A 23,075-nucleotide genomic window follows, 5' to 3' on the forward strand; every position below is an offset into this window, starting at 1 on the left:
CGTTCATCCTTCTCCGGTGGATAGCACCATGCCCCGACACTCCCTTAGACCCCTTGTTCTGAAGCAGGTCAGCCAAGAACAGCTGTCCCTTGGGTAAACCTCAGGCTGTTCAACCTTTGATGACTGCAGTAAACTCCAAAACAAATATACAGTCCTTAAATAAGGATTAGATGAACAGCAGCTTTTATTTGAACAAACTCATATTACACGTTGTAATGCAAGAGCGACAAACTACACAGCAACTAAAGATCTAGAACTGCACCTGGCCAGATTCCAGTCTGGTTCTGTCCCACCTGCCTGAAGCAACCTCCTGCCACGAGACGTGTATTCCTCACTTCCCCTCTGGCAAACTATTATTGAGCATTATTGTGCAGTGGTAAACAGCTGACTTGTTCTGCCCCAGAAGTGGCTGCACTCTGATGGTGGCTGAAGCAATGCCTTTTATGACATTGGCTTGCGATTAATGTTTGGAAAGGTGCTGTAAATCTGGGCCAGCACTAACTGAAGTCAATGGCAACACTTTCGTTGATTGCTGGATCAAGCCCCATGTAAATGGGAAACGCACTATCACTCCAGTTTCCTTTACCAGAACACATGGCACTCTTTGGCGTGTTTTTTAGGGTAACATTCCATAAGGTACTCTGACTCAGCACAGCACCTGCATAGTCCCACTGAAGTCAATGGGACCACTGGTGTGTTTAAAGGGATGGGGGCCGGTGTGCTCAGCACCCGGCTGGATTGAGCCCACAGCCAGCACAGCGGCTCTGGTGGCATTTGGCTGCTGTTGCTGGGGTTTTATAAGAGGCCAATGATCATTGTTATCTGGATTGTAGTAGTGCCCAGCTGTGCTTTCCAAACACAGCAGCAGCCCAGGCCCTGCCCCCGGGAACACACAGTTGCATATTAGAGACCCCCGGCTCTGAAACGCACTCACACAAACTTGGGGAAAGTTTGGATACTGTTCTTAACTCCACAGCTCTGGCTTGTTTCTACAATGGGTCCAATCCAGAAACCCAAATGGGAACATCCCCACACTGGGAGGATACTCTGATCTGGACCCCAACTATGTACCTAGCTCTCTTCTCAAGTTTCTCTCCAGGTAGGAGGGGCTGATCTGGAGCTGGGAGGGAAAGGAAACCAAGCTCTTTGGGGGTTAGGTCTCTGCAGAGGAGGGACTTAGCTTGCTGCAGGGATCAGAAGTGGGTCCTGAGGACAGGCAGAGAAGAATTAAGTGGCTTTCTCAAGTAGCTGTGTGCTGTAGGGAAGCCTGTTGTTATCTCAACCAAAACTGAGTTCCCATTGTGCTGTGCAAACCTTTTCCGGGGCAGGAGTAGCCTGGCCATTTTTCTCTGGCTCCCTTGTTTCAGGGAGTGAGGGCACATGCTCCTTCTCTCACAGAAGGGTCAGGGTGTCACTGCAACATATAATTCAGCAGTCAGTTCCTGGGAGGTGAGCAGGGCAGGTTATCTTCCACAAGTAGATGACTCCATGGTAAATCTCCATCGCATCACATCTCACGCCTGGTGGGCTGGCTGGGCAGAAGGGAAAGTCCCTTGTCTTCTTCCTGCTGGGAACTCCTTCACCTCAGCAATGGCACGGCACATTTCAATAAAAATTCTAGACACTAGAGGGGAGCAGGGTCAAACCACTCCGAACTCTGGAAAACTCGTCCAGGATCTTGCTTCCCCAGCTGGCAGCATTTTCAATAATGGGCCAGATTTGTCTGAACACCTGCAAACTTCAGGAAAGTTCAGCTGTGGGCCCTGCCCCCAAATTTGCAACTTGGTTCCATCCCTAATGAAAACACATTTGCTTCTAAAAGTCAACTTCCAGCAGAGAGCCTGCTTAGAGAGAGGACTTATGTGGTAAACATGTCACAAGGATATTCCTCTTCCCAGATGTCCCTCAGTCTGCTTATTGGAACCATCATTTCACAGCTCTCCACCCATTCAGGGTATCTATGGATTTGGGATGCCTATTTTGAGACAACTAGATGCTTCTGAAATGAGTGGAGTTTTGCGTTGAGACGAACCCCAGGTTAGGGTTAGGGTTTGGCCGATGTATGAATTACACAGCGGGGCACTCTGAAGCACTCCTCAACCAAAGAAAACCTATTGTGAACTGAGGCCTCGTGGGAGCTGGGGGAGAAAGTGCAGTGTCTTTTCTATTAAATGCGGGCCACAGCACCATGCCAGACTCCAAGTCTGTGGCCACATCTGCGTCCTCGTGATGTCTGTGGAATCTGTAGTTTGAGCCTTGCTTTCTGCTTAGGGCAGCTGCAGTATCTCAACAGCAGCTGTTCTCCGGTATGTATCTTAAAGTAGCAGAGCCCAAGTGACTGCAATGCCCAATATGTGACACCAGATACAGCCCAGCACCAACTGGACGCGCCCCCAGGGTCCCCTTTCCCTTCCTTCGGGAGGGGGGCGGGGTGAGCTCTCCAGTTCGCACTGCACCGCTTGTAACCCTTTTCAACACGTCTGGACCACAGATCTGTTTGATTCGGGTTGTGCAATAGGACGAGACAGCGAGTGATTTCCCAGCGTGGCCCAGGAGGGACGATTCAGTGAGTTACTGTCTGGGTTTCCAGCCCCACGCTGTGCAGAGAGCACTGCACAGGAACCCAGCTGCTTGAATGAGAGCCGCGGGTGGACCATCAGTGGGATAAATCAACAGTGGGCCCCAGGAGAAATGCTTTTAAGGGGAGGAACCTCTCTGCAGTGAGTGGTGGACGAAAGGCTGTGAACGATCACTGGGCCAGGAAGATGTGTGGGGGCAGGAACACACCAGGCTAGGCAGGAAAAGCACAGAGGGGCTGGTAAAAAGCCTGCAAGAATTTTTTTTTTTTTTTTTTTAAAAAGGTGCCTGGGAAAGGAAACCATTGTTAAGCGCAGATCTTGACGGCTCCAGCCATCTCTCCCGGGAGATAACCAATCACAGCCCCCGATGCTCTCACAACCAGAAACCCAGCCCAAAGGGCTGAAAGGTCTCTTGGAAGCAAAAGATCATGCAGCCCTGCTCTGTGAGAGCAGAGAGACCATGGGGTGTCCCAGAGGGTAAAAAGACACATGCTCACAGCTGCACTCACTGCAAGAAAGGGAGCACTCTAGGGATGGGGCAAATTGACGCTCAGCTCCTCAGCCAGGGTAGCTTCATTAGCCGATTTACACCAGCTAAGGATTTACCCTATACTAACCAGCCCGGAAGTAGTTGGAAAGCGAATTGTCCTTGACTGAGAGCGACGTACCAGCCTCTTTGGCACAACCAGGCAAACTAGCGTGCAAATACCTCGGCCTCTGCAGCCTTTGAGTTTGCACTGGGCTCAGAAGAAACAAATAGCTGATCCTGGGCCAGATCTTCAGCTGCTGTAATTAGGTAGTGATCCATTGACTTCAATGGAGCCATGCCAATTTACATCACCTGAGGATCTGGCCCATTATGCCCGTGAATAGCCTGGGTGATACACCCAGCCCCCTCTGCTTTCCTCTGGGTTGCTTTCAAGATGCCTTATTTGTTGTAGTTGCTGCGAATTTATTTCTTGCAGCTGTACGGTTGCCTCGTCCCTCTGTTTGCTCCTTGCACTTCATGTCGGTTCCATCAGGCCAGCCATTTGCTGCACTGGGTCCACCACTGCTAGCATTGCCCAGGGACAGAGCGCTCATCTCCAGCCACCTGCCACGCCTCATTCATATTTGCTTTACTACTCACAGTCACTACCCTACCCCAGGTTAGCCCTGTGCCTCTCCAGGGAGCTATGCACACAATGAGACAGTAAACAGTGATTTCACCAAGTACTTGAGTGGCTGAGAGGTTAAACAAAACGGTTCCCAGTCCGTCTCTGCTACATGTACCATATGTCTACAAACCCATCCTAGTATGGATATTATATAGCAATCCAGGGCCATTTCTCATCTTTCCTTGCTATTTCTCAGCTGTTGTAGAGCCTGAGCAATGACAGGAATGCTTTCCGTTGTCAGAGGTCAAAGCCAGAGAAACCACTTTCCTCTCAGGCCTGGTGTGCCAGCTTCTTGGACCTCCCGGCTCCTCCTACCAATCCTTATAGTTGATTTGTAGGCCGTGTCTCAAGTTGCTTTGCCTTGATTTGTTCAGAAGGCCGTGTCATTTTGCGGTCTGAAGTGTGTGCAAGGTACGTTCATTCCATGCGTTTTCATGTGTGCCTGTAACGACATTGTTCTATACTTGTGCAGCGCTTTGCCTCTTGGGATTTCAAAGCACTTCAGATATAAACTGTTTTAAGGTCCATCGACACTGACTCTCCTTTTGGTAGTGTGTAGAGTACATATGCTACACGCCTCCCCTAGCACAGGTCTAAGGAGCAGTGCTGACGACGAGGCCCTCTTTAGGGGAGTAGAATAAAGTCACTCCTGAACCCTGTGAACATGTCCCTGGGTATGTACCCTGCAGCGCTCTCTACTCGCCCAAGCAGTGCCTCCCCCCTCTGTCCTGCCATGTCCCCACTGCGGAAGTCCTACCCTGACATAAAGAAAGACTCCAGCAGGGAAAGCCTCTGGCAGGGTGGAGGCAATGGGAAAAGGCTCTGGCGGCGAACAAGCTTTATCCCGCTGCCTCCCCCTGCCAGGGCCTTTCACTGAAACGTGTAGCTACATCCCACAGTGTGGACGCAGCCTCCTTTTCACTGCCACGTGTAACTACACAGACCCTCCATGTTCCCGCAAGAGGTGTGCAGTGTAGACATACCCTAAGATTCATCACCCCTGTCAAGTAAGTCATTATTATCGGGCGCATTTTATAATCAAGTAAATTGAGACACAGGGAGGTGAGATGATTTGTCTAAGGTCTTGTAGCGAGTTCATGACCGAACCCTGAGCCCTGACTTCTTCTCTCACCCTCTAACCCCTGAACCTCAATCCTAGCAATGCTGGTAGCAGCCGTAGCTACTTTTCATCTCTAGGCAACTGCAAGAGACCAACTGAGTTGCCTGTAATGTCCAAGTGTAAGTGAGGTTGCAAGAGGTTTAGGGGGGATTTTCAGGAAAAAAACAAAACAAAACCCAAGAGCATTAGGTGATGAAATCCCACTGAAATTCAACGAGGGGTTGTACTTCAGCTCCTTTGAAAATCACAGCTTTAAACACATCTGTTGCATCGGAACCTGTTTCCCAGTCAAGTCATGTATGTTTATCGTTATCTTTTGGAGAAGCAGGAATTAAGTTCTTTCTTTGGCTGTTTTCTGCTTTTGTGGCTGAATACATATAATTACGTACGCTGATATCTTTAGAGCTGGTATCTTTACTAATCTGTGCTGATTTACAATAAGCTTCTACTAAACTTCCAAAGGTTTCAGAGTAACAGCCATGTTAGTCTGTATCCGCAAAAAGAAAAGGAGGACTTGCGGCACCTTAGAGACTAACCAATTTATTTGAGCATGAGCTTTCATGCGCTACAGCTCACTTCATCGGATGCATTCAGTGGAAAATACAGTGGGAAGATTTAGATACATAGAGAACATGAAACAATGGGTGTTACCATACACACTGTACCGAGAGTGATCACTTAAGGTGAGCTATTACCAGCAGGAGAGCCGGGGGAGGAGGGGGGAAACCTTTTGTAGTAATAACCAAGGTGGGCCATTTCCAGCAGTTGACAAGAACGTCTGAGGAAGAGTGGGTAGTGGGGGGGGGGGGAATAAACATGGGGAAATAGTTTTACTTTGTGTAATGACCCATCCACTCCCAGTCTTTATTCAAGCCTAAGTTAATTGTATCCAGTTTGCAAATTAATTCCAATGCAGCAGTCTCTCGTTGGAGTCTGTTTTTGAAGTTTTTTTGTTGAAGAATTGCAACTTTTAGGTCTCTAATCGAGTGACCAAAGAGACTGAAGTGTTCTCCGACTGGTTTTTGAATGTTATAACTTCCGAAGCCATCCAAACTCTAATCAGCTTCCCCACTATCTCTCATGACTGGAGCTGCTTATTATCAAACAAAGGGAGTTTTCCAGTCCTCATTAAGATAATAGGTGTTTTGCTTTAAGCAGGGAAGTGTTATGGGTGACACGGTAATGTCATTTTCCTGTTGGAACAGGAAGTGCATAAAATTCACACCAAGGAAGGTAAAAACTAACACGCAAGTGTTACAGCTGCGTGCAAAAAAGGATGATAGTTTCTGCTGTACCAGGGATTTCCCAGTAACCAGCCTAGTCCTCCATGGTGCTGATCCTAAGTCAATGAGGCATGAGGATGCTCAGCATGGGCCTGATCCAAGGATCCTGGAAGTCAGTGGTAAGAGTCCTCCTGACTCCCATGGGGCTTGACTCAAATCCTGTAACAGACTCGCTGGGTCAGGCCTACAATTTGCAGAGTTGCACAAAATATTTGCAAGAAAACTGGTTGTGTTTTTTGTGCAACGTTTGCACTGGAACAGGCCCACTTTCAAGAGTAAGTTGCTGTCATGGCACAAACTGTGGACGGTGGTAATGGTGCCTGGTTTTGCATCCATTTTACCCTTTGCCTTATATCCTGGGGAAAGCTGCAGAATTTCTGGGATGTACAAACCATGCCGGGGGGGAGGGAAGGGGAAAATGGAGGGGAAGAATCACAGGGTATTTCTGAAAGAAAATAGCCTGAAATGTTTCTGTGGAGAATGTGCATCAGATGGCATCGGCTTTGGTGGTGCACAGCCCGGTGCTGAATGGTGGAGTAGTATTAATGGCGGGTTTATAATGACTCGCTACTTAGCATGACTTTGCCTTGTGCATTGCAGCTGATGCCTGGCCGGAGCTGACACCTTCTCTCGCTGCTCCTCCCGAAGGCAACCTTGGAAAAGGGTGGCCTCTAAAAGCATCCCAAGGGCAGCAGTAGCAGTGAGAAGAGCTGGATTGACTTTCAATGTCAGCTGACTACTGCATGATCCTACACTGCAGTCCACCCTGGGGCAGAGGGCCACCTTCATTGGTACTGATCAGCTGATCGCCTGGACCCCCCCTCCGCTTCTGTCCCTGGCTGGTTTATCATCTGGTTCCCAGGCCCAGCAACTCCACATCCTGTTTGCTTTTTTACCTGCAGCTCTTAGCTGAGCCCAGGGGCCGCAGGCAGTTTGTTTGCTTGACAGCACCTGTCCCCACTGCCTTCCCTGGCTGGCCTGTGCTTACGTCTCTCCATTCAGCGTATGCAGAGAAGCAAACGTGCCCTTCCTAGGGAAATTCACCATGGGCCCGAGCCTGAAGTCACCACTCGATTTCCCTGGGGCTGGGTAGGGTTACCTAGACACAACTCCCAATGACTTCAGGATTTGAGGTCAAGGGGTGTTACTCCGATCCTGTGGAAAGCAGGGAGGGAAGGGCCCCGGGGTTCTTAAGGATCCATTTATTTTATCATGCAGCAGGAAAGAGCAAACCTGGGGGCGGGGGTGAGAAAGAGAGACAGGAGGCCCCAATATGGAAGTGCTGCATAAGATGGTCTACGTGCCATTACCTTAGACACCAACACCTATGCTCAGCTAACGAAGGTGGGGCTGCTTTAACCTCGAACTCAGACTCCCTTGCACGACAGGTGACTGAGTGCGGCAGGATCTCCCAGAGCACCGTGGAGCCAGACGTACACCCCTCATCTCTGCGTTCGGCCCAGAGCCAGAGGTTTTCCTCAGTGGCGACGTAGAAATACCCTGGGAACTCTTTTCTGCTGCTCTTCGTACTTTTCCTGTGCTGAGCTGTGGTTGGGGACAGCAATCCACTTATAATAATCCTGCTGTGTCCTTCCTGAGCACCTTCCCCACGAGGATCTCAATGTGCTTTACAAGCCATATTGAAACCGCCCAGTGGGCCAGTCTCAGTACATTGTACTGAGCCCAGAAGTGCCAAGTCACCAGATGAAATGCTGCCCAGGGGGCACCAATCTGGGGAGAGTCTCAGCCCCCACATATTCAGAGAGTTTGGATTGGTTTGCCAATGGACAGAGGCTTATCCGGGACAAACTTAGACCCCAACATTTCTGAGGTCACCCTGCCTGTAACACAGAAACACATGCACTTTATCCACTTGCTCCCCCAGACATGCAAACACAGACCCACATGCCTCTGTACAAACACACGTGGGGGGGTTCATTAGTATTGAACATTCACAGGAATAATGGGAACAATGTGACTCTGAATGAAAATAAACAGCGAGGGTTCTCCGTCTCTCATCCCACTCCCCTGGCCCGGCAGCTGTTTCCACCACATGAAGGCCGAGGGCAGAGCTGGGTCAGGTCTGCAGTTGTGTTTGAGGAATGTCTGGGAAGAAAGTGATAGTGGCCTCAGCTGTAGCTTTAATGCAGTGTCAAGGACACACATACACACAAACCTCACCCATAATGCAGCTGAGAAAGGAGACTTGGAAAGGATCAAAGGCCTAGATTCTCCTTCCATCTCTCCTTTGCTTCTTATTGCTAATGTCATCCTTTAAAGTCATTGGCAATGATATTCATTACTTTGTCCCTGATGTTGTTCCAAGGACAGGCTTGGCCAGTGCTGTTCTTGTTGATACTGGGAATTGGAACAAACGGCTGACAGTCGAGGCACTGGCTTGTCACTGGCATGGGCCTCTCACATCTCTAACTCTTTACTTTCTCAGTGAGGAGCCTGTGAGTCTGAAAGGAGCAATTGGAGCTGAGTTGGTGGGTGGCATCTTGTGTGCCCTGCGCAGGGTGGTTAGAGATGGGGATGGGTCATTAGGATGCCTGAGTTCTGTTCCCATCAATGTGTGACTTTTGGAAGCCACTTTAATCTCCCTGTGCCTCAGTCTCCGCAGCTGTAAAATAGGGACAATAATTCTGTAACTATCCTCCTGTGACAAGGTGCTGGACAAAGGGTTGCTGATTCAGCCCTCTGTCATGCCAGCTCCTATTTAGGGGAATAAATTAGAGCTGGCTAGAGATAACCTGGCCCTAATTGGGGAAGCAGAGACAGCTGCCGCCTCATTAACCTGGGGCTGTATAAAAGCCTCAGAGGAAGGAAGCTGGGGGTCGGTGGGTGGGGAGAGAAAAAAAGAAAAGGAAAAGGCAGGGAGTAGAAGCAGGGAAGTAGCTCTCCCCTCCTGCCTGCAGATGGTGAAGGGCCAACTGTACATGGCGAAACAGTGGTGGGAACAAGCCTGTGAATAAACTGCACTACTGGGTACTAGCCTGAGGGTCTCAGAGTGACTTTGTGGACCTAGAAGATGCAGGAGCAAGGGGGCCCTGCCATGCCCTGCTACGCTTCCTTACAGAGCTGTAGTGAGGCACCACTCAAAGGCATTGAAATCCCAATTTAAAGGTGCTAAAAATTAGCATTTCTCCCCTGTTCCCACACAGTAGCATCTACAACATAATAGTGACTTCCTATTTTAAGGACCGGGTGGAGGATATGGCAGTATCTCAGCTGCTGCTATGTGGCAACTTGGTAAACGTTGACTTTTTAATGGCAACCACTGTGGTTTCACATTCCCTTTAGATTAGAAGCAGAATGGGTTTGTAAATCTTATCCTAGTTCCTTGCATAGAGCTGGTCAAAACACGTGAAAGATGCATCCTGAAAATGTTCTCCAAATTTCCCCCCTTTTTTCCTCCTTTTCCCCTGTCAAAATTTAAAAAAAAAAAAAAAATGCAACCAGCTTTTCAGATGGGTTGTTTGTCCACAACCACTGCACAGACTGGCAGGATACTCAGCCTCTGTTCAAGAGAAACCTAGGACCAGGCAACAAGGAGCAGGTCCAATAGATATGCAGTCGGGAAAATGGCACACTTGTCCATGCTACACCAGCTCTAGTGATCCCTCACTTGTACATACACTGAAATCAAGTACAAATGTTACAACTCCAGGGCCAATTTCTGAGGCTTTACCCTGTCCTTACTCCTGTGGAAGGAGTTCAGGATTTTGCTCCTTGTTGAAAGCTAACTTTTGTAATAACCTTCACAGTACTTTGCCGATCAATATTTTACTAGTTGAACAAGGTACCATAAAGGCTGTGATCTATTCAGAAATGTGCTGGGTATTCAGAAAGCCCTGACCTCATAACAGCCCTTGTTTCTAATAATTGATTTGACTTGAAAGAGCGCGTTTTGGAAAAGCTCAGTGCCCACTGCTTTCAGATCAGCAAATTGATTACCTTCTCTTTAAGTCACTGAAATATACATATTCATTTTAGCCTGGTGCAGAGCATGACTTAGCATGCAGGTTTGGAAATGGGGGGAAACAAGCATCTCTTGTTCTGTCTGAACTGCTTTTTTAAAATCTGAAGGCAGATTGAAATTCAGACTGTGCCCGAGACAATGCAGAGTTTCCTTAACAAGCTTCCAACTTTTAACCTCTTAAAATAGTGAGGTATTTCTAAACCTTCATTTTAAAGATGGTAACGTTTGCGAACAGCTCTCAGCAACCACAGGACAAAGTTTGACCTCTTGTGCCTGGCCTCACTGACCTGCCCAAAAGGGTTAAAAGTTCAGGTTTGATATGAAAATACTTTACCATGAATGGAAGGGTAAAACCCCAGGGATGATAAATGCTGCACTCACTCAGATGAGCTTTAAAATCAGGCTAATAAACACACGGATACAAAGACTAGCTTGGGAACTTTTCACATTGAGTTCAGCAATATTTCTTCCACTTCAGTCACAGTAGTCCTCGCTTACAGAAAAAAGGATTTGTTGGAATGCTGCAAGTGACAACTCCAGCACACACAGGCAGGACTTAACTTCTGCTTCTCCCCAGCCCTCCACCCAATCACCCCCAAAAACAAGACAACTTACTATTCAGATAAAGATACAGCACCACTTATTGGCAGCGGTGTTGTCTGCACTGGTCATTGCAATATTCCCTGAAGATCTGGGCTTGGACTGCATAATTCAGATCCAGAGGTAGACGTTGAATTTCTCACCAACCTGATGGGGTGTTCAGATCCTGCTGTGGGGGAGGGGGGTTGTTTTGGCAAAGTTTACAGAAAGAAGCCAGCAGTGAAACTGGAATTCAGATTCTGGTTTGATATTTAGAACTAGGAGTTAAACTTTAACCTCCAAGCAACTTCTAAAGCATTCTGCTTGATGCAGACCTGACTCCTTCTGGTGGATTTTCAGTAGTGGCAAAAAGAAAAGGAGTACTTGTGGCACCTTAGAGACTAACCAATTTATTTGAGCATGAGCTTTCGTGAGCTACAGCTCACTTCATCGAAAGCTCATGCTCAAATAAATTGGTTAGTCTCTAAGGTGCCACAAGTACTCCTTTTCTTTTTGCGAATACAGACTAACACGGCTGTTCCTCTGAAACCTTTCAGTAGTGGGTGAACCTCAGAAAGGCTGGTTTGAAGGTTTGGTTCGGAGTAGTGTCCAACCTCTATGGATTTCAGATCAGGCTAATGATCCCATAGGAATGGAAGCAGTGGAGAGAGGACTGTTTCTTCTCAGGCTGGAACTTGCCAGAAGTCCTAGGGGGCATATCCTTAGCTGGTGTGAAGCACAATAGCGGAGGATAGATTTGAACACAGCCCCCATGTCAATGCTTCTGCTTCTGGCCAACTACCGCTGGTCAAAAAGCAGGATTTATTTTTTGGGCAAATTTCACCAGAAAGGGGGCCCGTTGTTTTGTGGGTCAGACAGCTCTATGGCTGATGAGACCAGACGTTAGAAGTTCTCGCTACAATTTTTATCTTAACTCCGCTATAATGAAGTGTACAGATCCTCTGCAGCTTGTAAGAGAAACCCTCTAGAACCCACTCACCTGGTCCAGGGTTACCTGTAAAAACGTTCCTGGAATAGGGAAGGTGGCTGGTCACTGAGTGGGAGGCCTCCATCTCTGTGAAGCAGTTGTGGCTTAAGGCTGCCTGAGGCTGCAGCTCCATAAGCAGGGGTTGCCTGGAACTCCCCTCAATGGTGGCGGGACCATGGTGGCTCAGGATGGCTCCAGCCATTCTCATTCTCAACCTCAACCTCAACCTCTCTCTCTCTCTCTCTCTCAACCACAAAGCAAGGCAGGCTGGGAAATGTAGTCCCCCGGGCATCCATTTGTAGTATCTGGGGCAAGGCATGCTGGGAACAAGGGAAGCATATAAACCAGTGGGTTGGAGATTATGCAGCAGGAGAAAACCCCAAATCCACAAAACCAATAGTAATGCAGCTCCTGATTTCAGTGGACATATTGCCTGAGTCAGGAGGCCCCAAACCCTCCACCCTACCCCCAGAAACCTAACTGAAACAGAGTTCTGACCCCACCAAGAGCAAAGTGCTAGAGAATTGGGATGATTTAGTTGGGGTTGGTCCTGCTTTGCACAGGGGATTGGCCTAGATGGCCTCCTGAGGTCTCTTCCAACCCTGATCTTCTCTGATTCTATGAACTCCACTGGGGACTTTGCTACTGCTCTTGGTTTTTCATGGAAGGCACTCAGATGCCACAGTGATGGGTGGCACACTAAGACAGAGAGAGAGAGGAGTGCAGATGAGAGCCCTGGTAAATTAATGTTTGCGGGGTACCTGAGGATCCCTGACGATTGGTCTCAGCCAGCGCATCATTTTTCTTCAAATAAAGGGACTCTGAAGCCCTCCTAATGGGCCAGATCATGAGCTCTTTACATGTGCTCCAGCCTCACTTGAAGTCAACATCGCTTTGCTCAAGTGCAGAAGAGGAAAGGCTGAGGTATTGGTTCCTTAGGCGAAACTCATCCCTGTGCAGAGCTAGTCCAAGGTCCAGGTACCAGTTACACCCTATTTTGAGTGTTGAAGTGGGACATAAATGTTCTGTAAGCCTTATGCTGGCTGTCTCCACAGATGGGGATTTCCCACTTAGTGTTCTGGTTGATTTTCCAATAAGTTGTCAGAACATTGTCAGTAAAGTCATCAGGGCAAATAAAAGTTTTGAGCACGTTCTCAGGATAAATCCCTTTGACTTCTAAGGAGTCAATATGGGGATCAATATGAAAATTGAATGGTGGATAAGGAATTGGTTAAAGGGGAGACTACAGCGGGTCACACTGAAAGGTGAACTGTCAGGCTGGAGGGAGGTTACCAGTGGAATTCCTCAGGGATCGGTTTTGGGACCAACCTTATTTAATCTTTTTATTACTGACCTTGGCACAAAAAGTGGGAGTGTGCTAATAAAGTTTGCGGATGATACAAAGCTGGGAGGTATTGCCAATTTAGAGAAGGACCGGGATATCATACAGGAGGATCTGGATGACCTTGTAAACTGGAGCAATACTAATAGGATGAAATTTAATAGTGAGAAGTGTAAGGTCATGCATTTAGGGATTAATAACAAGAATTTTAGTTAAAAGCTGGGGACGCATCAATTAGAAGTAATGGAGGTGGAGAAGGACCTTGGAGTATTGGTTGACCACAGGATGACTATGAGCCGCCAATGTGATATGGCAGTGAAAAAAGCTCCTGTTTAAGAAGGATGAATTCAAACTGGAACAGGTACAGAGAAGGGATACTAGGATGATCCGAGGAATGGTCATGCATTTAGGGATTAATAACAAGAATTTTAGTTATAAGCTAGGGACGCATCAACTAGAAGTAACGGAGGAGGAAAAGGACCTTGGAGTATTGGTTGATCATAGGATGACTATGAGCTGCCAATGTGATATGGCTGTGAAAAAAGCTAATGTCGTCTTGGGATGCATCAGGAGAGGTATTTCCAGTAGGGATAAGGAGGTTTTAGTACCGTTATATAAGGCACTGGTGAGACCTCACCTGGAATACTGTGTGCAGTTCTGGTCTCCCATGTTTAAGAAGGATGAATTCAAACTGGAACAGGTACAGAGAAGGGCTACTAGGATGATCCGAGGAATGGAAAACTTGTCTTATGAAAGGAGACTCAGGGAGCTTGGCTTGTTTAGCCTAACTAAAAGAAGGTTGAGGGGAGATATGATTGCTCTCTATAAATATATCAGAGGGATAAATACCAGAGAGGGAGAGGAATTATTTAAACTCAGTACCAATGTGGACACAAGAACAAATGGATATAAACTGGCCACTAGGAAATTTAGATTAGAAATTAGACGAAGGTTTCTAACCATCAGAGGAGTGAAGTTTTGGAATAGCCTTCCGAGGGAAGTAGTGGGGGCAAAAGATCTATCTTGCTTTAAGATTAAACTCGATAAGTTTATGGAGGAGATGGTATGATGGGATAACATGGTTTTGGTAATTAAATATTCATGGTAAATAGGCCCAATGGACTGTGATGGGTTTTTAGATGGGGTAAGATCCAAGTTACCCGGGAAAGAATTTTCTGTAGTATCTGGCTGATGAATCTTGCCCATATGCTCAGGGTTTAGCTGATCGCCATATTTGGGGTCGGGAAGGAATTTTCCTCCAGGGCAGATTGGAAGGCCCTGGAGGTTTTTCGCCTTCCTCTGTAGCATGGGGCACGGGTCACTTGCTGGAGGATTCTCTGCTCCTTGAGGTCTTCAAACTACAATTTGAGGACTTCAATAGCACAGATATAGGTGTGAGGTCTTTTTTAGGAGTGGTGGGTGAAATTCTGTGGCCTGCGTTGTGCAGGAGGTCGGACTAGATGATCATAATGGTCCCTTCTGACCTAAATATCTATCTATGAATGGAAAACCTGTCTTATGAAAGGAGACTCAAGAAGCTTGGCTTGTTTAGCCTAACCAAAAGAAGGCTGAGGGGAGATATGATTGCTCTCTATAAATATATCAGAGGGATAAATACCAGGGAGGGAGAGGAATTATCTAAGCTCAGTACCAATGTGGACACAAGAACAAATGGATATAAACTGGCTTGAAATTAGACTTGAAGGTTTCTAACCATCAGAGGAGTGAAGTTCTGGAAAAGCAGCGGGGGCAAAAGACCTATCTGGCTTCAAGATTAAACTCGATAAGTTTATGGAGGAGATGATATGATGGGATAATATGATTCTGGCAATTAATTGATCTTTAACTATTCATGGTAAATAGGCCCAATGGCCTGTGATGGGATGTTAGATGGGGTGGAATCTGAGTTACTACAGAGAATTCTTTCCTGGGTGTCTGGCTGGTGAGTCTTGCCCACATGCTCAGGGTTCAGCTGATCGCCATATTTGGGGTTGGGAAGGAATTTTCCTCCAGGGCAGATTGGAATAGGTCCTGGGGGGTTTTCGCCTTCCTCTGTAGCATGGAGCACGGGTCACTTGCTGGAGGATTCTCTGCACCTTGAAGTCTTTAAACCATGATTTGAGGACTTCAATAGCTTAGACATAGGTGAGAGGTTTATTGCAGGAGTGGGTGGGTGAGATTCTGTGGCCTGCATTGTGCAGGAGGTCAGACTAGATGATCATAATGGTCCCTTCTGGCCTTAATATCTATGAATCTATGAGTTCACATTTTTTGGCCCTTGCAGGTTTCTTAGAATTATATTTTGCAATCAGTGAAAATCTCTAGGCTTGTTCAGGATTTTTTTTCTCCTGAGACTAACACAGACTGTCCCATGTTGAGAATGTAACGTCTGTTTCGATTTCTGTATAGAATAATGGGCCAGATTCTCAGCTGGTGTAAATCAGCAGAGCTCCACTGAACTCAATTTGGTTTTGAAGTTGGGTGTAAATAGTCTGCAGTTCTAAGGACTATCCCAGCAATGGAGCTAAGCTGATTTACACCAGGTGAAGACCTGCCTCAATCATTATAATACCCTTGGCAATAAGCAAAAGGCAGACTGTGTGGTCTGAAAATACAGAAAGTCCCTCCTGCCCTTACATGACCCATGCCCACAGAATGCGTTTCCAGGCCCCTGGTGCACCAAGTGGAAAGAATGTTTTCTTCTTTGATCATGAAATTTCCAAATCCCACACTTAGGGCCTGATCCAAAGCCCTGGAGTTTAATGGGAGTCTGTCCATTGATAGCAATGGGCTTTGAATGGGGCCTTTCAGAAGAAAATAGTGCAGCAAAAGGATTTACTTACTGCTCCTGCCAGCCACCAGCTCCTAGTAATTCCAGCAGCTGTTCCAACTCAGCTTCTTTCTTGCAGCACGCCAATATGGGGAGGGCGGGCAGGCGACTGACTTACAAGCAGAGGGGTTGGGCTGCTCTAGTATGAAAAGGCAGCCCAGCTTATTTAGCACTAGGGGTTTGAAATATTATTTTTCTATTAATACATCAGTAAGAAGGGCTAATGGGCTTGCCAACCCTGTTCCATTCTCAGACCCAGCTGAGCAGGGCAGAGGTGTCTTCTGGAGACGAGGTATAGGCAGCAAGGGGGCTCCTGCGGCTGGTCCTGAATAGCGGGGAAGAGATGCAAGGAGAAAATGCTCTGAGTCCCTACAGCCTGTTTGGGGTGAGTTTTATAGTTTGAATTAATAAATAGCGCCGCCCTGAGGCAGGAGCTTGAAGACTTTGAGTGGGGTATCAGTCCTTCCAGGGCTGGAGAAGCAGGCCAGCAGCCTACAACATCCATTTCTCCTCTTCCTCTCCTGGGACAGACATCAGACCTGCAGAGTGGTCACCTGAACCTCCAAATGTGCATGCACTCAGCCTCTGAGGTCCAACACATTCAGGAACATCAGACCATGCTAGCGAAAGGTCAGGGAACTTGGACTGAGGAGGGTTGCACAACTGACCCGAGATGTGCACCTTCCTCAACTCTAGCTTCGGTATCTTCCCCTGAAGACATCTATGGTAAGAAGGGAGGAGACCTGGGAGTTGTCAGGAAGAGAGGAAGGGCATGTGGGTAAGTATCTAACATGTGTTAGGGTCTATAAGAATACATGGGGGGCGGTGAGGAAGTGTTCCCATTGCAGGTTCAAGTTCACATTTGCCTACCTTGGGAGAAGTCCCCCAAATCCTAGAAACATAGAATTTGCCACCCTTGGTTAAACCGAGTCCTGGATTAAACCACTGAGTCCAGCATCCTGTTTCTTACAATGGTCAGTATCTTATGCTTCAGAGGAAGATGAAAACAACCCATTACAGGTAGCAAATTGTGCATGGGGGTGAGTGTGGAGGAGTTCTTTCTTGGATCACCCAGCTGATCCCCTTCTGCCCGGAGCTACGAGATTTGTTTACATTGTCATCTCAGGACTAGACTCTGCCCGAGTACTCCCTAACTCCCCCACTAGTCCCACGGAAATTCATTTGACAGCAGAGTAAAGCACCATTTGATGTAAAGAAGGGCAGCAAAATTTGGCTCTGAGTTTGCCAGGATTCGGAACATAGTTAGATATGCTTCACTTTTCCAGGAACCACGCTGGCTGGATCCTACGAGCTCATTCCTGCCAGGTTGTATGTTGAACCGATGCAAATGGAATCGTGAGGACTGTGCCAACCTCAGACTTTTAAAGGAACCAAATGGTAGAAGGAAGGCAACGATTCCTCACAAGCCCTTGGGCTGTGGAAGAACAGAGGCACAAAGAAGCTATTAAATTGTCTCTTTGGCTTTCCCTGCTGACCACGGATCATCAGCTATATTTGAAAATAAAAATGGGTTCTGCGCATGCAGATGCAGAGAAGAGCCTTCCCTGTGGGGCACTGGATCCATTCATCTCGCTCCATGGGAAATTTTAATTAAACTCCCTTTGATTCAGGCATGCTCTGCATCCCAGTGCTCCTCTCTGCCAAGGTGTTCAGCAGCCAAATTCTTGTTCAATGCCACCACCCCATTTTTACCCCTTCTCCATTAGAGGATAGAATATGAACTCCCAGTCCTCCATGTTGTTTATGTGTAGTTACAGTCTATGGGCCTGATTCAAAACCCATGGAAGGTAACAGGAGCTTTGCCATTGATTTAATCCGGAACCAGAAAAAGCCCTCGGGCTTGAATTTGGCCCTTACATAACTCCATCCGCTTCAAAAGTTGTGCTTGCTTACACCAGCATTAAACTTGGCCCACTAGGTTTCTCCATTTAGAGCTGGCGTTTGTTAGCCAGCCAGAAGGGAGGTGTTTCAATACAGCTGCTAGCTCTCCACATTAATACCGAGCTTCGGATTACTGAGCGCAGCCATCCCAGTGGCCTGGAAGGCACCAGGAATGGGCTGAGCTGATTGGCTTCGAGGATGAATCTAGGCCTGGAAAGAGTTACACTCTAGTAATGCGAGCACAGGTGACAAGAGCTCTTGAGTGCTAACCCCCTTCTGACACTGACGTCAGTTGAGTGCTTCCTCTGCTTTTGTTTGTCCATCCGTAAAAGGAGCCATGGTGGTATTTCCGTCCATCCCAGGGCTGCAGCGGGGCATGCATTACGGCTAAAGTGCTGTACAGATGACAGAGGTAATGGGGCGATTAGTGGGAGCAAGATTTCTCATTCCACCCAGCTACCTCCTCATGCCAACCCCTGCTTTAGAAAAGCTCTTTTCTCGGTGGAGATAAAATGGTTCCCCAACTCCTGTCACGCTGGTGACAGCGTCCAGATTTCCGCATCCCTTCAGCTATCAGGCTGGCGTCATTACGCAGGCTTCCTGTAAAACATACCATTACAATGAAAATTGCTATCGTTGAGAGAGAGACAAGTTTGGGGTAACAGTACATTTCATTATAACAAACACTAAGCGCTGATACAAGACTTCCTCTAGGAGTCACAGGAAGGGCTGGAGAAATGACCCCAAGAAGAGATGGCTAGTCCCCTTTGCTGGCTTGGATGTAGTAAGTTATTTATGTTGATTTCAAGGTTTAATTGCCAGTTCTATGGGAGGTACAGTGTGCATTGCATCCCAAAAGAGAAAGAAGTTGCTGGCCACCGCTGTGTGACAATAGCTTTCTTGGGTTGCCAAGAATCAACCCAGAGAGACAAACTCAGCTTGTCCAGATATTGGGGCAAACTGACATAATAGATGGAAAATTCCTATATAAAAAAAATCCGTCGTGCCTGATGATTCATCTTTTTAGGCCAGATTATCAGCACAGCATTTGTACATACATTCGTGACACTTGTACAGTAAATACCAGTTAGTGACATCACTGACCATTTGTATGCATAATGTACAATGATTCTGCAAAGAGTCATGTGAAAATTAGGTGTACAATGACATGCATATTTTTGCATGAATAAGTAGGTATGCACTGATCTGAAAAATCCCATCCTTTATGTTTTAATATCATGATTAATTATCCCCAGTAGAACATGTGATTAAAATTGTTTGCTCTCTTTCATCTCTTGCTCTGTTTGGTAAGGTTGGTGAGTCTAGTTTGAGAATCTTAATGACTGATTACTGGTGTAGATAGCATTTCCTCGCTGCCCTCTGGATGTGAGTTCCACTACAATCTATATTGTCTGGATATGTTAGATCAATTTGGCACTTCTTCACTCATATGAACTTTGTGTTTTAAGTTCAGTTTTCTTTCAGAAACGGTAAGTAAAATATCAGCTCACTCCCGGGAACAGGATCATCAGTTCAGGTTTGAACTGGCCATCCCAAGGAAGCTTAAGTGACCTTATGACATTGAAAAGTTATTCTGTATATATGGGGAAAATTTCTTCCGTTGAGCTCTCCAAACCAATCTCTCTCATAGATTCCAACAGAATGAGACCTGGAGGCACTGATTATATCACTGATTGATGGACTAATTAGTTACAGAATTTGCACTACCCCAGGGCTGTCAAAGTAACAGGATATAAACTATAAGGAAGCTGCTGGTGGTGTTGAATGGTGTTCTGTACCTGCTAGGCAGGGCCAACCTTCAGGAACGTATGATGCCTATTGGCAGTGCTCTGTCTCAGTTCCTAATTTACTCCCAAGTGGCAATTCCAGGTACTGGTTATGACCTCAAATTGCTCTGAATGGCCTAGGATTTTGGTTATTTAAAAAAACCTTCCCTGAGCCTATGATCCCTCTTGGAAGTGATGGTCCTTTGGGAAATTTCTGGTGTCAGCAAATGGGCTTGAATTCTGTAGGGCGCCAGCTGGGGGATCCCAGCAGCAGGCCCTCCTTTACTGAGCTCCCTCCATGAGGTGGCTTGCCACAGCACGGCCGCCTTCAGGGGTCATTGTAAAGTGCGTCTCCTTAGCCTGGCTTCTTGAATGACATTTTCAGCTGTGCTGAGCAGAGACTAGCCAGCTAGAGAAAGCATCCCTTGAGCTATGAAAGTTTTGGGCAGTCATGCTTATTTCAACTGCATGTGGTTTTCTAAGTCACTGACATGGTGTAACAACGATCCATGAATAAGATGCCCTCTGTGAGTGTTTTCCCCCAAAGATCCTACCACTGTTTGAGTATTAAAAGAACTGACTATCTGGTTCTTTGCCCAACTTCTCCTCTTCATTTTTCTTTTACTGGTTTAGAAGGAACAGGCCTAGAGCCTCAGCTGGAGTTACAGCAAGGTTACCATGGAATCTCTGTGCAAACATTATGTCATACTGCCCCCCGCCTAGCTCCCTCTGCTCCCCATTGGAAGCCCAGCTGCCTTTGCCCGCTTTGTAAACATGGCTCTGCATTGAAGCTGAAGCTTAGCTTCTTCAGCTCCTTCATTGTTACTTGTGGATAGCTGCCTCCCACTCTTTCTTCCCTCAAAACTCCAGGATGTGCACACTCTATTGATCAGCTGCTCAAAAAGGAGACAACAGGAAAGGGAAGCACAGAGGAGTAAATTCATCCCTATGGTCAACTCTGCTGCTATCAACTGCATTACACCAGTGATGAATTTCACTCAATATCTCAAAGACAAAGGGTCCAGTGTGATATTACAGAGAGACTTTCCTATCAGGGCAAACTTGATCAAAGGGAGCCTGCAAGGCGAGGATCATGTCTCTTGCCTGTAATTCTCTGTTTTTCCCTGCTGCTATGGCAAATATTTGCATGTGGAGAGGAATTTTCTCCCAGGCTGCCCAGCTTTTCCATCGGCCAGTTCCTGAAGTGAAGTCACAGTTCTGTGACAATTGTGGGTACAAATTGGTTTTGGGGAAAAAATTACAGCCTCTTCCCATAATCTTCATTAATGATCAAATCCAAAACGCCTATACAGGTTCTTGTTACAGACCCTCCTAAAACGAGGTGGGTGTGATGCAGCTGATTAGCCTCCCACTAGTGGAGAGGATGAATTAAGTCAAATGGCAAATCGTTAAAAGAGAGGACTATGGAGGCTGAAAGGGGAGCTGCAAAGTGAAGTTGCAGGAAAGATGGTGCCTCGGCGTGGGTATCTGTATTTTGTTACTTTGTTAATAAACCAGACCCAATGGAAGGCTGTTGTTATTGGACTCATGAAAGCCTCTTTTTTATGAGTTATTGAGCAACTAAGAGGGGAAACTGAGTCCGGGTGCCACAGAGCCACCCCTGGCCATGACGAGACACCCACAAGGTGAAGTTACAGTTCCAAAACAGCCTGCTGAGATTTTGCTTCTCTTCCAGCTGGGACCGGAAGGAGATGTGTTGAAATACCAGAAGGAAAGTCTGTTCCCCTAGGAACTGAGAGCCCGTTTTTCAAGAGAGCTTTTGCATGCTCAGCATTCACAATTGGCCATAGATTTTCAAAAGAGCTCAGTCCCATGGAGGCACCTACATAAAGAGCCAGGTTTACAAAAGGGCTCAACACCCAAGGTGAATCCAATATTATAGAATATCAGGGTTGGAAGGGACCTCAGGAGGTCATCTAGTCCAACCCCCTGCTCAAAGCAGGACCAATCTCCAATTTTTGCCCCAGATCCCTAAATGACCCCCTCAAGGATTGAACTCACAACCCTGGGTTTAGCAGGCCAATGCTCAAACCACTGAGCTAGCCCTCCCCCCGAGCTAGCCCTCTCCCCAGCTCTCTGACAAATCCACCCCTTATTTAGGTGCCTCAGGGACAGCTCAGCTCTTTTGAAAATCTGATGCCAATTGTGGGCATTGAGCTATTCTGAAAATTCTGGGTCTCCGACCAATGCCCCATGATTTGTCTCTAGTAGTAGCCAACATCCCATGCTTCAGAGAGAGGGGTGGAGGGGAAATCGGGCAGTGTCTGTTCCTCGCTTCCCTTCCTCTTGCCTGTTCTCATCTTCTCTCCCTTTTCTTGTAGGCCAGGAGTGGTTGGGCCAATTGCTTCTTAAAAGAACAAATGATATCCTTCTTCTTCCGTCTCCTCACACTCCTCCAGAGAAGAGAGATCACTCCACTTTAAATCATAACAGTTGGTGCTGCTTAGGTGCCTGAGTTGGCTGAAGGCAGAATTGAAGAAGGGGAGTTTAAAAAGACCGTGATGCTGTTCCAGACTCCTATCCAGACCTCGCTGAAGCCAGTTACCACTTGGCTGCAAAGAGCTTCAAGTGTTTGGATGCCGAGTGGAATATGATGCCAATCTAAGGCCCCGTTGCTGTATGAGAAGTTAAGAAGCACTGAGATCTGGTTGCCCACCTCGAATAGCCTCTGATTGGCTTTGCTTCCTAAGTGCAGCCTTGAAGCAGAGATAAACTACTGAAGGTTAAGGGTCTTCATTTTCAGATGAAAGCCTAGATCTGTCATTGACCACATTTATTGCATGAGAGAGACTGATGGATGTTCTCCTAGATCCTATGAATTTGTTGGTGACGTAGACCCCAGAGACATAAAAACTTTGAGTCAACAATGGAGTTTTCAAGCATGCACCACCCCTATCAGGGCTACCACATGAGGAAACGTGGACTTCAGGGGCTAGATTTTGCTCTCCGCTGCATCTCTGCCTTCAGTATCACGCCCAGTTTCCACCCAGGGTAACTAAAAGCAGAATTTGGCCTTATATATCTTAATTAATTACTACTCCCTCCCCTCCTTTGTTTGAGTTAATCGGTCTGATTCTCTTAACATAGAATTGGCTGGGACTTTTGCTAAAACCCATCTCATTAGTGAATCAGTGCTTGCAGCATCCTCTACAGCAGCAGCTCTCAAAATATGGCTTGGGACCTCAAAGTGGGTCGCGATCCTGTTTTAATGGGGTCACCAGGGCTGGCTTAGACTTGCTCGGGCCAGGGGCCAAAGCCCGAGCCCCACTGTCTGGGGCTGAAGCCCTTGGGCTTCAGCTTTGCCTCTCCCGCAGCTGTGGGGCAGTGGGGCTTTGGCCCCGCCTCCCCACCCGCACTCAGGGTGGCTGGGATTGGGTGGGCTCAGGCTTTGGCCCCTCCTGGGGTCATGTAGTAATTTGTTTTGTCAGAAGAGGGTGGCGGTGCAATGAAGTTTGAGAACCCCCTGCTCTACAATAATTCAAGCAGCCAAGTGCCTGACAACAGC

At 47.1% G+C, this 23,075-nt stretch overlaps 1 long non-coding RNA gene across 1 annotated transcript; it reads left to right on the forward strand.

Moving 5' to 3' along the window:
* The first annotated feature begins 2,455 nt into the window (after window positions 1-2,455).
* Window positions 2,456-21,977, forward strand: LOC140899295 (uncharacterized). Its single transcript, XR_012155266.1, has 3 exons — window positions 2,456-2,566; window positions 16,114-16,245; window positions 21,892-21,977. It is a non-coding gene; the product is annotated as an uncharacterized lncRNA (long non-coding RNA).
* The last annotated feature ends 1,098 nt before the right edge of the window (window positions 21,978-23,075 follow it).

Source organism: Lepidochelys kempii, chromosome 16, assembly GCF_965140265.1.
Source record: "Lepidochelys kempii isolate rLepKem1 chromosome 16, rLepKem1.hap2, whole genome shotgun sequence".
NCBI classification, from domain to species: Eukaryota; Metazoa; Chordata; order Testudines; family Cheloniidae; genus Lepidochelys; species Lepidochelys kempii.